This window comes from Mytilus edulis, chromosome 7 (genome assembly GCF_963676685.1).
Source record: "Mytilus edulis chromosome 7, xbMytEdul2.2, whole genome shotgun sequence".
NCBI lineage: Eukaryota > Metazoa > Mollusca > Bivalvia > Mytilida > Mytilidae > Mytilus > Mytilus edulis.
The window spans coordinates 11,834,803-11,847,222 of record NC_092350.1 but is presented as its reverse complement, the minus strand read 5'-3'; positions in this window follow the sequence as shown (position 1 = coordinate 11,847,222).

Genomic DNA, 12,420 nt, shown 5'->3' with positions numbered 1-12,420 from the left:
GCGCGGTGACCTATCATTTTTATTATATTTTTCAACATGTATCAATAGATACAACGTTTTGGCAAAGTATGAACAAATTCTATCATTTTTATTTTAGACTCCCATACCACCTTAAGGTATCATATAATCCAGTTGCACTATATGTGTAAAACAAGAAACTTCCAGCTATTTTAACTGACGCATCAAAATTGAGAAAAAAAATACAAGTTTACCACCTTTAAAGAAATTTACATTCCTTTGGGAATTATGTACATATTCTCACACCAAATAGTAAGCAGCATGCACAAAATCTCGAAATCTTTAGATCCTTTTCATATAATTTTTTGTGCATTTTTATTTCACGTGTCGCATAACTACACAAGTACTTTTACGTCACTTTTCTGTTATCAAATAACTTTTCAGAAACGTTCCAGCGTAATCGTAATAAATCCATCAATATGTTTGATTCAAGTTGACATTAGATTATCATCTGCGATTTCATACACCAAACTTCCAACAGGATAAAGCACACCTAAAAAAATCAAAACAAAATTCAATTATTATAATTCACACAAAAACTTTGATAAGTCATACAATACAAGCTTTTAAAACAAATAAACTAGTTTTTAAGTTAGCTTATCAAGTAGCCAATAATACTATGCAACATTGGCTCTGTAAATATTATGTAAATAGAAGTCCACTTAGTCCAGTATATATTTTTATGTTATATGTAAAAACATAAAAAAAAAATAGTTGTTTATTTTGTGTTTAGCTTAAAGCTATGTTTTTTTTCTTTCAACTATCTCTGTATATATTTTGCTATTGATTGTATTTTTATGTATGTTTACAAACTTAATGAGTCCAAAATAATTTTTTTGGACACAGAGGAGTCTGTATCTGAAGTCACATTGTTGACCCAAATCATGACCTATATATTGAGGTCAATAATTGAAATGTTGTGTTATGTTTACAAATTTATAATCATGAGTATTATACATGTACATGTAGTTGTACATAGATGTAAATATAGAACGAATTTAATATTGATAAAGATATCATATAAAAAGAAAAATCCACAAAGCAAGGATATAGATAAAATCATAAAATCTAAATTATTGCTGATTTACAAGTTAAATATAATTTCAAACACAACAGAACTCTGTAATTATCTAACTTACCTTCCTAATATTTACACAAAATGACAAACAAAAACTGTATCCATGTCTGCACTGTAAATACCAACGGGTTACAAAAACCTGAAAAAAGAAATAGAATTATTGAATGGGCTAATCAACAAAAATGTGATATAGTATTCCTACAAGAAACGCATTTCACTCAAACTTTAGAACCAAAGCTAAAACAAGAATTCAAAGGTGAAGTAATCTTTAGTAACGGGTTAAGTAATGCAAGAGGGGTTGCCATATGGATAAAAAGCAGATTAAACTTTAAGATTATTGACCAATTTAAGGATTCTGAAGGTAGATTCATCTTAGTTAATATAGAAATAGATGACAATATATATACATTAGTGAACCTATATGCACCTAATAATTGTAAAGTAAGAAACACCTTTTTTAAATCAGTAAAACAATTAATTGAAAATCACAGTATTGGCCAGTTAATAATTGGGGGCGACTTCAACGACATATTATCTATAAAAGACACAAAGAAAAAAATAGGAAATAAAAAATTTGATAAACCAGTTCATAACCTTAAAATGTTAATCAAGAATCTTAAACTAACTGATGTCTGGAGAAGCAAAAACATAAATAAAACCCAATTTACCTGGAGAAGGAAAAACTTATCAGAATCTACAAGAATTGATTACTTTTTAGTAAGTGATGAAGTTAATAAAAATTGCATTACATGCGACATAAGACCAATAGTTCTACAACACACTGATCATTACGCTGTTTCATTAAAAATCAATATAAATAGAAACTCAAAAGGGCGAGGTTACTGGAAATTAAATAGCAGCATCCTGGATGATGAACAGTACCAAAAAATTATTTCAAAATTGATTGATAAATATAAAATAAAATCAGAAACATCTCTCAACCTAGATATTTTATGGGATAACTTTAAAGTTGAGGTAAGGGATTATACCATCCAATACTGTAAATTAAAGGCGAATATAAAAAAAGATACTATTGAAATCTTCGAAAACACATTAAAAACCCTATCTGAAGAAATTGATTGTGATAATTATATAAATAAGAAGAAAGTCAACCTAAAAGAAAACATTGAAAAACAATTAGCAAGTTTATATAATGAAAAAATTAAAGGAAATCAAATTAGATCACGTGTAAAATGGCTAGAAGAAGGGGAGAAAAACACATCTTTTTTTCTTGGTCTAGAAAAAACGCGACAAAGTAAAAAAACTATAACTCAACTGTATGATGAAAATAATCAAGTAACATATGACCAAAACAAAATACTAAATTTGGAAGTCAATTATTATACTAAATTATATACTTCAACAAAACCTGATACAGAAAAGGTAAAACAATACTTTGAAACTATCAAAGAAAGTAAAATAATAAATGAATCTGAAAGTAATACATGCGAGGGAAAAATTACTATAAGTGAATGCACAGAGGCTATATTTAAGATGAAATTAAACAAGGCCCCAGGGCTGGATGGACTGAACGTGGAGTTTTATAGAAAATTTTGGGAACAGATTAAAGATTTCATAGTACAAGTTTTCAACTATTGCTATAAAAAAGGAGAATTAACAAATTCCCAAAAAATTGGAGCCATATCTCTTTTGTTTAAAAAAAATGATCCCCTCTCCCTTGATAACTATAGACCTATTACATTATTAAACTATGACGTTAAATTACTAGCTTATGCCTTAGCGCAACGATTAAAATCAGTACTACCAAAAATTATTCACTCTGATCAAAAAGGTTACATAAAAAAACAGATACATAGGTTTCAACATAAGACAAATCCAAGACATTATTGATTATTCTGAAAAATTTAATGTAGATGGTGCAATTTTATTTTTAGACTTTACTAAAGCTTTCGACTCACTTGAGTGGTGCTTTATGTTTGAATCTTTAAAAAAATTTGGTTTTAAAAAAGAATTCATAAAATGGGTTGAAACTATGTATACAGACATAAAAGGATGTATTTTAAATAATGGATGGGTGTCTGCCCCCTTCAATACATTTCGTGGGATTAGACAAGGATGTCCGTTATCCTCGTTAATTTTTGTATTGTGTGTTGAAATAATGGCAATAAAATTAAGAGAAAATAAAGAATTAAAAGGATTTGAAATCAAATTAGATGGAAAATCTTGCTCACTAAAAATATGTCAACTGGCAGATGACACTCAATTGTTTTTAAAAACACGCAAAGATATAAGTATTGCCCTTAATATCATTGAAACTTTTGGAAGCCTTTCTGGGCTCAAACTAAATAGAAACAAAACAGAAGGCTTATGGCTTGGCAAATTTAAAAAGTCAAAAGATAAATTTGAAAATATAAACTGGAAACAAGACCACATTAAAAGTCTAGGAATATACTTTGGATACAATTATCAAGAATGTCAAAAATTAAACACAGAGAAACAAATAGATAAATGTGAAAAATTGATTCAAGGATGGAACAAACGAAACTTAACATTAATAGGAAAAATTACTGTAGTAAAGTCACTAATTTTACCAAACCTAACATACACAGCATCATGTATGATAATAACACATGAAATAAAACAAAAGTTCAAAAATTTAATATATAATTTTATATGGAGCGGAAAAAAAGACAGAATTAAACGCTCTATATTATGTAAGCCATACCTTGACGGAGGATTAAAAATGATTGATTTAGACTCCTATATAAAATCCTTGCAAATTAGATGGGTTTCAAAACTAATAAAAAACGAAAATGATAACTGGAAAATTATTCCAAGATTTTATCTTAATAAATTTGGGAAAGATTTTCTTTTATTCAGAATGAATTTAACAAATGTAAATTTGCTTAATAAAATAGAGTATAAATCCTTGCCAGAATTCTACAAACAATTAATTAAAACTTGGGTAGAAGTAAAAGGAGGTCAAACTATCACCCCTAAAAACTTTCTTGAAGTTAGAAAACAAATTATATGGGGAAATAATCTTATCAAAGAAAATGGGAAATGTCTGTTTTTTAAAAATTGGATTAGCAGTAATATTTTGTACATCAATAATATAATAGACGAAAACGGACACATCTCATCAAAAACTGTATTAAAAAATCTTAAGAATAAACAAGATTGGATTAGAGAATTTTCTTTAGTTAAAAATGCTATACCAAAGCACTGGCAAAATATTTTAAAACAAGAAAGCTCTTATAAAACTGATGTCAATATAAAGAAATCAGTAAACTTAAATATCCTACTAAAACATGAAATTTCACCAGACTCGAGCAACAAAGAAATATACACGTCCCTACAAAGTCAATTTACAAATGATAAACCAACAGGAATTTTAATATGGGAAAGAATTCTGCATAAAAAAATGTCAACAAAATTTAAATCCACATTCAACTTTATTTTTAACTACCTTGAAAACAACAAATTTAAAATGTTTAAATGGAAAATGATGCATTATATATTAGCCTGTAATGAATTACTTTATAAATGGAAAATAGAACCGAGTAGTTTGTGCTTCCATTGTAAACAACATGATGATTATGAACACTTCTTTTTTTCCTGTTCATATAATGTTCAGTATTGGCACAAAGTTGAACAGCTTTTAGCATTATTAAAAGTTGAAAAGCATATATTCAGTCTTGAAAGTTTAGTAACTGGCTATAAAATTGAAGATGAAGATTATTTTGATATGAACTATTTATTAACTATAATTTACTTTTCAATTTATAAAGCATATTACATGTCTGACAAGAAAGACAAGGTCATTGATATTTTTAAAATATTCCAAAATGAAATCAAGGACATAATTAACATAAATAAAATTAGAGGAAAAAAAAATAAGAGAATCATACTTAAAACTTTGGAATATATCGAATTTCTATAATTGTGAATGAATTCAAGCTGTGACCTAGTTAGTTCATGACTGCACATGACATGCATGTGTCGGTCAGGTGATACAATTTATGCATCAAATGAAATTCGCTATTCTACTCTTTTATTATGTTTATATATAATTTATCATATCTATTATAGCTACACTGAATTAATACTGTTATTAGTTTACACAATACAATGCTTGGATACTGCATTCATGTATCGTTAATTATACCACGTGTACTTTCGATCTTTTCTCTTGATCTTTGGTTTGATCGCAAAAAATACCATTTACTGAAAAAATTATGTTGTTCAAATAATGTGTGGAAAAAACAACGGTCTTACCTAATCATTTAAGACTCCTTTTCATAATTACACGGAGTAAACTAACAAAAAATTTCGAAATTCTACTGTCGGCTGAAAAGTGATGCTGTCAGTATCAAAGATCATCATCAATTTTACGGTTCAGTGAAGATTCAATAAATAAATCATATACAGTTTAGGTTAAGAAACGTACCGTATTCCGGTATGAAATTATACTATGTAGAACTGCTATTATGTATGTAATAAATACAACTAACTTTATAGATATACTTATTGAATATTTTTCCCTAAATATTCAATGACTAATTTAAGGGATACTTAATTGAAGCTGTAGATTGAGTAAATTGTTAACAGCAAAAGTGCAATAAAACTTTGATTAATTAAAAAAAAAAAAAAAGAGAAAAAAAATACCCATTGAAATTGCAGTAATATGTTTACACTTTAAAAGCATCTAACTTGCTTTACCAACATTTATTACTGATAAAGAAAATTTATACTGTCACCAGGACCATATATATTGTTAGATATACTGTTCACAGCTGTCACAAAGACTCACATTCACAGGCACTTGTCTCAGAAAAAAAATTCCTATATACCTTATTGCCTGTGCTCACATTGTATGATTGGATTTTGACATTAAAATTTGTCAAAAAGTAATTTCGAGTTTCAGTACAAAATATTTTCTGTTTTTTCATTTTTTTACATATATCTGTTGGTTTTCAATTCAATTTATATTTATTTACCATGCAAAGATGTATTTTGTCATCTGTCTGATTACCGTATGACCATGGTCATACGGTCTGATTAGTCAGAGGCTAAACGTCAGGTTCGGGTAAATCTGTTAACGATATTTCTGTTATTTCATTGGTTATAAATACTGCTTCGCGGATGTTTCCGGAATGATTTTTTGGGAAATGAAGGTCTTTTTAACGTCTGATTGGCTATTAATGAGTGGCATGCATTATATGTTCAACGCGTCCGTAAGTGGGGTCGGATTGAAATCATGATACTAGGTTATATGTACATATTATGATAAAGTGTTCATTTGCTATAGTGATTAGTTATGATGATAACTCACGACAAACTGTCAATTTGGTGCAGATTATATAATCTTGTGACAATGTGGTGATTTAATCTTGTAATTATGTTGCTATTTTGTTAAGAAACTGTACATTTATGTATTATTGCTATTCTCTAAAAATAGAACAGTAATGCGTATATTTTACACTTTAAACTGCGTATTAAAACGGTTAAATGATTGAGATCGACGAGCATTGAGATACTTTTGTGTTAGATTTCTTCGTAAACTTAGATTTTAAATAGTAAATACATAAAACGTATGCTCTATGTATAAAAATAATAACGATTTATTTTTCATTGCTTGGACATATTGATTAGAAAATATTAGAATCATGGAATTTACCGAAGATGTAATTTCGTTTCCAGCATTCATCGCTTCGTTGATTTCTGGTGTAAATAAACAAACCCGACGATACTTATTAGAAGAATACAAAAATTACAAGGTGAGCAATATGGTTTCTTATGTGCAAAGAAGTCTACACCAAGCACCACTGACACTGTATTGTTATTTGCAAGGGTTTCAGTGCACTATATATATATAGTGTCAGCTGTTGCAAATTATATAATTTATCTTTAGCTCTATATTTTGACAATGACCCCCAATGCAATGATTTATACGATCCTTCGAACCCCCCAAAAAAACTTGCAATACTGTGAACTCCCAAATAGATGTTTGCATGTGGGGTAGATAGTTTAATGATCTTTGATGTACTCGTACCTGATAATTTATTCTTTGTAGCTGTCAGGAGACTGATTTAGAAGGGGGCCAGGGGATTATGTAGAACAACAAGGCAGGACAACACGGCAATACCACCGAAGCAAATTTAGAAACCTTCAAACTTCAACAAACACCTACAAATACAGCTTCTTTCCACGTACCATCAAAGACTGGAATACTCTACCAATAAGACTGTTAAATATAGAAGATGCAGAGGCATTCAAGAACAGCCTCGCATCTTATTTAACAGAGTAGTCACGCAACAAACATTTGATTTTAATTTCACATGTAAATACGTTTTTAATGAGCACCATATTGAATGACCAAATTAGTACTTGCGTGATGGGTCTTAGACCCTTTGCATTTCAACGATATAGATGTAGATGTAGATGTAGGGGGCATGCAATCCTTTTTTGGGAAATTTGGTGGGCCTGCACTCATGAAAATTTCTGGATCCGCCACTGGTTGTTGGACCATAATAGTCCCAGTATGAACACAGTGGTGATCAGCAGTCATTATAAAAAAAGAAGATGTGGTATGATTGCCCATGAGACAACTGTCTACAAGAGACCAAAATGACACAGACATGAACAACTATAGGTCAATGATGATCAAAATCTATACAACATAGTCAGCTATAAAGGCCCTGATATGACGTAAAACAATTCAAACCAGAAAACCAACGGCCTTATTTATATAAAAAATGAACGAAAACAAATATGTAACACATAAACAAACAACAACCACTGAGTTGTAGGCTCCTGACTTGGGACAGACACATACATAAATAATGTGGCGTGGTAAACATGTTAGCGGGATTCTGATCCCCCCCCCCCAAACCTTGGACAGTGGTACATGTATAACAGTACAACATAAGAACAAACTATAAAAATCAGTCAAAAAAGTCTTAACTCATCAGATTGCCCATTGATATATCAAAAGCACTGAAAATTTTATTTGATACATGTATGTCTGATTTCAATATATTCACATCATCAGGTTTTACACTTAGTATATTTTTTCGTAACAAACATTACTATTTGGTTGATTATCTAGGGAATCACTGAAGCATGACTGGAGAAGTCGCCCCCTTCCCCCTTATTGTCCCACCTGACCTAAGAATCTGTCCGTTCTTAAACCATTAACGTCATACATGTACAACAATTACTTTTCCATTGTGGCATCATATATTTTGTATTAAAACATCAAAATTTTACATGGAATATTTGTGATGTACATGTACAGTTTGTAATGGTGGACATATTCATATTGTAGCAATAAGGTGTATTCAAAGCAAAATGATTAATAATAAATCAACTCAATGGATAGAAGCATACTGTTTAGTCAATTTTTTTTTCACACAGCATCTGCATAGAGTGATGAGATATAAATCAGGAGATCAATCACTGGTTTTGGAGGCAAGAATTTTCATATTTTACTTATTTGGGTAGATACATGTAACACAACATTTATCTCGTCATAATACCTGTACGCTCAGTGTTCTTCATGAAAACTATCACACTGATTTTAAATCATTATAGGAAAGCAAAGTGTATAAGCAAACATTTCAGGCGGCTGACTGCAATAGTCTGTATATTATCTGAAAAAGCTTATTTCTTGTCAACTTTCTTATTATTTCAAACATTTTAATAGATGTCTCCCAAATTTGGTGTCTTTCTATAAGCTTTTTTCAAAGTCATTTCATTTATTTTTCAACCCGGCCCAGAAATATGTGGTTACCTTAAGTATAGCTGATTTAGGGAAAGGCGACCTGGGTGAAACAAAGGCTATATTTATTGTCAATGCAAACATTTTACCTGTTCAACACCAAATGCTGTCAAGTTTGGGGTCTCTAGCCATGCCATGACTTTTTTTTAATAATAATAATTCATGTTACATGTACTTGTACATCTCCTTTGAATTTGTTGGCTTATTTGTTCTATGGTCTCTTTATACATATCTATCTATATACCCCATTTTCATGGTCCTACAAAAATGTTTAAAATGTATACATTTTACTTTTTTCTAGCTTCTCTCATGTGATAGCTGTACCTTTTTGGTCACTATTTATGTGTTGCGTTTAAATAGGAATTGTAACACTTTACAGTGACTGAACAGTTAAAAGAAATACTTCTCAAGAAACAGAAAAAAGAAAACTACTTGGAACAGCACCAGACTACATGTATGTATGAATAGAAACTAAGATCGGAATAGCATGGAGGATATTATATGTCCTTGTGAATAAGCAAGGAAAGCTTTTAATAATAGTGCCTATTTTTTAATTTACTCTATTTTTCATTCATTATCTGTGCAAATTTCAACATAATATGTCATAAATTCTTATCTAACTATACTCAAACTTTTAGTGGTGGATCCAGAAATTTTCATAAGCGAGAGCCCACTGACCGCCTAAGAAGAGGCCAACTCCAGTCATGCTTCAGTGATTCCCTATAAAAAAACAAAATTTTCCTACAAAAGGGATGGCCCAGGCCCCCTGAAAAACCCTCTTAATTCCACCCCTGACTTTAATTTAATATGACAAGTGTTTCATTTACCAAAATTCTGGTGCGTTTCTGTGCTAGATATCATGCACAATTTTATAAATGAGAGGGGAAAGAAGATCCACATGTGGTGTACCTGCACATGACAATTGCAAACTGCCCCATTTTTTCTATCACAACCAATCAACTGATCATGCTGAAACTGACATTACCAGAGAGTACACATCAAATGAAAAATCACAAATAACTGATACATATTATCAGATATTATAGAAATAATTATCTTTTAAATTTATTACAAAAAAATGTGTGCTCAATCTTGTAGATAGATATAACTGGATCTCATATACATGTATGTAAGTACCAAAGACAACTGTCTATCCAAGTCACAATTTATAAAAGTAAATTATTAAAGGTTGGAGTTTAGTCTTCAACGCAAAGCAGCACTTTTATATATTCAATCAATCATGACAATGGCATTTGGGGTTAAACATGTTCTCGTAGGTAAATAATATTGCCTCAGAATTTTTTCATGAGAGTGTTATAGTCTATAGAGTATTACTTCCTGTTCGGTGGAATAGTTAAATAGAAGTCAATACCTTCTTGCTCAATCCTATGTCACTTTGAAGGTGTCATGATTGTCATCCTCAGACTTAGCAATGTGTTACTGTAATTTGAATTTCAAAACAACTGAGTGACGTTTTTCGAAGCACTGGTCAACTCTACCATAGCGAATCACATTACTTTGACAATCAGTAAATTCCAGCCAAAAATATCTTTATAAGTAAAGAATTGTCACATAAATATAAAAAAATAGAGTACACAGGAAATCGCAAAGTTCACATAGTCTAGTATGATTTATCATTTAAAAAAAAAAAAAATGAGCAAAAGGGGGGGGGGGGGGGGGGAATGGGGTGTACGCCTTATACATCCCCCTCTGGATCCGCCACTTCCTTCTGTTGTTGTCCATTTTGTCAAGTAGTAATCCTCAAAAGTACTTGTAGGTTATATGCTATTTTTATCAAGTTGATTATAGACACAAAATACATTTTATTATAATATCATTCCCCATTTCCATTCTCAATTTTATAAAATCTCCTTCCATTATAACACGGGTAGACCAATAATACACCAAAAATGACAAATTAGTAGAAAAAAGCGCATGTTTTCATATTTCTTGAAGTGCAATATTCCAATAAAAATAAACTACTCACAAACCACTGATCTCAATATAATCAGCTAAAATACGGCAAGCTTTTTAGAAAAGCTATTACTTGTTGTTTTTAAAAGTTGATCGCCATGTCCGCTTCTGGGATCGGATCCGATATTGTAATTTTCTTCTCGTGTCAGCAAGAAACGGTTCCGAGTGTGGACAACTTGAAAGCGAGGCTGAGAGAAAGAAGACGTCTTAAAGATCCTGAGAGAATTTTTCGATTATTCCAGTGTTTAGTCCATATATTCCCAATTGTATTATATCCGTGTCACACCTTGTATAGTGCACTTAAATATTTATAAGTTTTTCTTTAAAAATCATAGTAATTTTTGATATTTTTAAGGATTTAGTTTTTCATTTTTGTTTAAACTTCGCGCCCGGGGTCCGCCATTTCTTCCCGTGCTAAAGACACTTGGTAAATACTAGTTGTACAACAATATAAAACCTATGTCACTTGTTAAAATCAGAGGCAACTGTTTTAAAATAAACGTGGGTGATGCCAGAAATAAAACTTGTAAAAGAAAAGCTGTTCTAATTTCCGATAGCAAAGGAAAATACATCCAACAAGAAATATCAACAGAGAAATTTCTGGATCTTACAATTATTTCTCATCCAGGGTTACAAATAGACAATACAAATTTTATTTGGTCAACATTGAAAAGAACTATTAAAAAAAAGGAGAAAGCTATTGTATTTTTATGGATTGGGACTTGTAACCTTACAACAAAAACCGACAAGTATATTCAGCTGACCAACGATACCCAAAAATATCACAGTAAAATTGATGACATAGCAAACAGGTTATCAGACTGGAAAGCACAAATCCAGGCACGCTATAAACATACAAGAGTCATAATACTTGAGTGTTCGCCCTACAGTATTGTAGCATACAACAGAGCAAACGGTCACCCAAATCCTACAGAAGGATTTTTGGAACAAACTGCTAGGCTAGAGCAACAAATCTACTACCTAAATGCACTTATCAGGAACATCAACAACAAAAACCTGAAAGTTACAACAAAAACAAAACAAAGTAAAGTAGATTTAAACAACAACCTAGCGGAATCCGACAAAGCAGGCAAGACCAAACCGAATCGCTACACCTCACCAAACTTCTCATCCGACGTTTTACGTCAAACAAAGTATCAAAGACAACAAACAAAATACTACGTAGACTATAAGGTATACACAGACGGAATACACCCGGGTCCAACATTGGCAAAACTTTGGCTAAGAAGAATCTGCCAAAGAATTATACAACTCTGCTATTAAAAGATTTAAACCGAGCAAGGCTCAAGCTTGCTAACAACAAACGAACATCATTTAGTATTAACAGATTTAAACCGAGCAAGGCTCAAGCTTGCTAACAACAAACATCATTTAGTACAACTCTGCTATTAACAGATTTAAACCGAGCAAGGCTCAAGCTTGCTAACAATATACACCATTTAGAACAACTCTGCTATTAACAGATTTAACCCGAGCAAGGCTCAAGCTTGCTAACAATATACACCATTTAGAACTCTGCTATTAACAGATTTAACCCGAGCAAGGCTCAAGCTTGCTAACAATATACACCATTTAGAACAACTCC